The sequence below is a fragment of the Helianthus annuus genome, chromosome 8 (genome assembly GCF_002127325.2).
Source record: "Helianthus annuus cultivar XRQ/B chromosome 8, HanXRQr2.0-SUNRISE, whole genome shotgun sequence".
NCBI classification, from domain to species: Eukaryota; Viridiplantae; Streptophyta; class Magnoliopsida; order Asterales; family Asteraceae; genus Helianthus; species Helianthus annuus.
In genome coordinates, this window is record NC_035440.2 from 4,698,868 (window position 1) to 4,703,663 (window position 4,796).

At 35.8% G+C, this 4,796-nt stretch overlaps 1 long non-coding RNA gene across 1 annotated transcript; it reads right to left on the minus strand.

The window, feature by feature from the left end:
* Positions 1-543: 543 nt before the first annotated feature.
* LOC110871861 lies at positions 544-3,273 on the minus strand. The gene is made up of 3 exons (XR_002553971.2): positions 3,123-3,273; positions 1,894-1,981; positions 544-832 (listed from the first exon to the last, which is right to left on the minus strand). It is a non-coding gene; the product is annotated as an uncharacterized LOC110871861 (long non-coding RNA).
* Between the last annotated feature and the right edge of the window lie 1,523 nt (positions 3,274-4,796).

Sequence of the window (4,796 nt, forward strand, 5' to 3'; positions counted from 1 at the left end):
AGGCGCAGCCTTTATGCTGGGATGGTAGCTATTGTTGTAGGAGAATTCGATTAGTGGTAGGTTCTTATCCCAACTACCACCTAAATCGATAGCACATACACGCAGCATGTCTTCTAACGTTTGAATAGTACGCTCACTCTGACCGTCTGTCTGAGGATGGTAAGCCGTACTAAAATTCAAGCGTGTGCCCAAAGATTGCTGGAAGCTTTTCCAGAAATGAGACGTGTACCTAGTATCTCGATCAGAGATAATAGACACAGGTATGCCGTGTAAGGCTACAATCTTATCAACGTATAACTGGGCTAACATGTCGGAGCTATAAGTCTCCTTGATGGGTAAGAAATGCGCTGATTTAGTCAGCCTATCAACGATAACCCATATCGTGTCATTTCCTTTCCTCGTCTTGGGTAACTTGGTAATAAAATCCATAGTTACACATTCCTACTTCCATTCAGGAAGTTCAGGCTGTTGTAGCAAGCCAGATGACTTTTGATGCTCAGCCTTGACTTGCCCACAAGTTAAGCATTTGGCTACATAATGTAACACCCTTGTCATTATTTAATGGTTTTTGTAAAGTATACGACAAACAACATGTAATTATGACTACATATACTTTGTAAAAATACGGGTTTGTTTAATACTTTACAATTTTAAAATAATACAACATAACATAATTGAGTACGTCGTTTAAACATTTCAAAAGTTGTTTAGCAAACAGTTTACATCATAAACATTGTTTAAACCCAGTTGATTTATGCGGAAGCTTCAAGAGTATGTGTTCGGTCCTTCAAAAGTTGCTTGATCGTCACCCATAATCCTTGAGTACCTAAGACTGAAATGTTTACATAAACATTTATATTAGAATGCTTAGAAATGAAACTTGATCGAAACTACGATCGAAATGAATTTGAAAATTTACAATTATATAAAATTTATAAACATTCAGGCCCTACCGTAACTTACGGTTTCACCGTAAGTTACGGTGGTCAATTTCCAATAATGGTCCACCGTAAACCAGTAGACTCACACCGTAAGCTCCTGACCTCTACCGTAACTTACGGTACTACCGTAACTTACGGTAGTCCCTGTAAACCCATCTTTTGGTTGCTTTGTTCATTATACTCAAGCCTAAATCTCGGATTTCGCTCTTTCTAACATACCAATACATTAGTTTCTCGAAATTCTAATATGTTACATTTGAACCAATATCAAAGATCAATCAATCATATTCAAAATATCATGCATATCACGTTATATCAATTTACTAATGTGCAAGGTTCAAATTACGGGTTTCTTATGAATTCTTAACCCGTTTTACCTATCTACTCCTTTTGACCCGTGAAGGGAAGTTAAACACTTTTAACTATACATCTATATATATAAGCGTACCTGGCTCGGGTCAACATATTGACCCGTTTTAAGACCTTGTCTCTATAATATGCTAATTCATAGCCTCGCTAATTCATAAACCAATAGCCCTGCGAGCATGAGACTCGACATACACTTATTAGTCGTTAATTGTCAAATGGTATAAATATTACCATTTGACCCGTTTGGTCTAGACTACCAAATATTTTGTGCTTAATATTAAATGGTGTTGTTTTAAACTTCAACTCTTTTTCGTCTACACATGACTAATTCGTCGTTTTACTCTTTTTATTCGTTTAGGCTTACCTTAATAAGTAGCCATTCAAAAACTCATTTTATATATATGTCATCTCGTGACCAATTACCATTTCGCCCATTTTACCATTAAACATGGTTTATCATTATTTTATATGTCCCGACCCGTTTCATTTCGTGTCGGAACCATATTTCAAATATAGCTTTTGTCGTATTTACAACCTATGAATAAACACATAACTTACAAAAGAGGGCGTAAGCTTTACTTACCTCGCATCCAAATTACGCTTTCCTTTTCGTACTTGCTCCGTTTGACCCGCTTCATTCCAAGCCTCCATCTAGCTTGTCAAGAGTCAAACTATCATCATAATTCACAAGGTGGTTAGATTAGTCATTATAACCATGACTATTCCACCTTACGTGTTTTCTATGTCAAAACTAATATTCGACTCCGTCCATGGTTAGTTTAACTCTTCAAAAGTTAACTACCCTTAATTATATGATATGTGCATATAAGTTAAATCGACTTCATAATTAGAATTTGTATTACCCCACATCACACATAATTAGTCGAACTAGGAAATTACGCGTTTGATTCATAATTTCAACATATGAACATTGTGGGCATAATTTATAATATCAACAATCAAGTTTCGTATCACTGAAAATAGGCTGTTTTTGGTGACCTGTTTAACCTGTTTACAAGTCTTCAAAAATTATGATTTTTTTATGTGGCGTACCTCTCGGAGGGGTAGCCCTTGTGTTAAAATTTCAAGATCTAACTCTTTACCAAAAATTCGTAAAAATTCATCAACTAAGCTGCAATCAGATTCATCACTTCTGACTGCAGCTTACGGAAAAATTCATTAAAAATTCCTCGTTTATCCGATTGACGAAATTCCAATTGGAGATTCTTCTAATAACTTAATAATTTCTACAGTAAGAATTTGAGATCATAACTCAATTCCTAAATTGAGTTATGACATTCGTAATAGGCTGTAAATTCTGCCAGAAAACGCAGCTTGAACCTTTGATACGGAAAAATTCATAAAACGCTCAATTTTAGTCGAAAAAATGCGATTCCAGTGGGGTTTTAAAGATATTTCCTGGAATTACATTTTAGACTCAAGAAACAAACGTTTTTGTCACGTTTTGTCCACGTTACAGCCAATACAATTCGGCTGTAAATTCTGATCAGAAGCTGTTTGAATTCAGTTTTCAATCGAAACATGTTTATGATATTATAGCACTATTTTTAGCCATCAAAAACCCTAAAAACATCACATTACACGAATTTAGCATCATCACACTTATCACCTTCAATGGTGATCATGAATTCACAAGATTTAGACCTAATTTCATCATATGCTTGTCTAGGGTTTACTCCTAGACACTACAATGTTCCTATTTCATCATATAACGAACATGCATCAACAAATTTCGAATATCCTAAATTCATGAGAATTTCAAGTAGAGAATTAACATCAAATTTTACATACCTTACAACCCCCTTGCAATGGGGATCAGTAATCTATGCTCGATTTTCGTTTTGGACCAGATTTGCACCTCCAATTTGAGAGTTTTAGTAAGGATTTTAGGGTTTGAAGAAACCCATCGCCTCCTGCTTTTTTGTACGACCAGACATCCCCAAATGGGGTGTTTGGTTTTTTTTTTAATTAAATTAGCAACATAAGTTTCGATTTTAACATCTTTGGCCCCTCCATTTTCCTTAGTTCATAATTTAAGTGTTTTAACCCACTCATAAGTCACTATCTAACTAGGTTAGAATTATTCCTAGTTAGCTTAGTAGGTTCGGGAAGTCGTAACCCGTTTTACTTTAAGTCCCGTTAAATCGGGCCTTTTATAAACTTAATTACTTAAAACTTTGATTCGTTTTTATTTAATATTAGGATTTCTTATTTAAATCCAAATATTTGCCGGGTTATTTTTACTAATAACGGTACGTTACCCGTCTTTTAGTATTAACAGAGTTTAATTACCAAGCCCGTTTTCGGGGTGTTACAAGTCTACCTCCCTTAAAGAGGTTTCGTCCTCGAAACCTTGCTTACATAGTTCATTGAGTTCTAAACTCAATGCGTTTGACCTGAGTAATCTCTTAAGCATTATTCATATTTTAACCAATTGTTGGTATTACCAGAAAAATTTTGGTAATATCTTTTTGGTTACAGAACCTCTACGTACCTCATACGACATAATGTAATTTGAAATAACGTAATTCCGTTATTTCTACTAGTTTAGTTAACTTAGCGATTTCCATCGCTTTTATATATTATCGAACTCTTGGTGAATCCGTTACCTTGACCCGTTTAAAGGTCTTTAGTGAAATATTTCACTTTTAGCAATAATTTCTTTTGTTTTCAGATTTATTTATTCGGTTCAGTTATACCGAATCCACCTCTTACAAGCAAACCAATTTTTTTTATTGATTTGAATTACTGGCCTTAACCGGTCTTACTAACTAGACTTATTAGTCCCGTTACTTTTCACCGCTCGCTTGGTTATAACGTGATTTTACTTCACATTACATTTCCTAACCGTGATCGTGTCACATCGTGTTTAGTTTGTATCAACCTTTCATTTTCGAAAATATCACTTTTCGAATATATCGTCTTGCGCCTATCAGTGTCAAGACTTGTATCTGTGACAACTCGAAATTTAGAACCTTTCGTTGTAACTTGCTTGTACGTTATGTGACTAGTTAAAATGATAAACGTGAACTTTTATGTGCTTCGTATGTGTGCATATATATATGTGTACGTGTTTTATGTGAACCAAGAACTCAACCCGAGAACAAAGAACCCGACCGAGAATAAGGAACCCGACTCGAGACCATGGGGTCTCGAGTAAATAGTGACCGAATGGGCTCTTGGGCCGAGAACCTTTGGCCGGTTGGGCCATTGGGCCGTGACCCCCTTAACCGATTTACAAGCCCTTGGGGCACACTTGGAACTTGACTATAAATACACCACCTTAGTCATTTGTTACCACTTTGTTGAACATTACAACACACACACTCTCCTACTTCTCTCTCACCTAAACTCTAGAACACAAACACTTCATCATTTTCGGACCTTTGAAGTTTGGATCGGCTCACACTCGAATCGGCTAGAAGTTTCACACACACCTCACCAACCGGTTAGTATCCATGATGT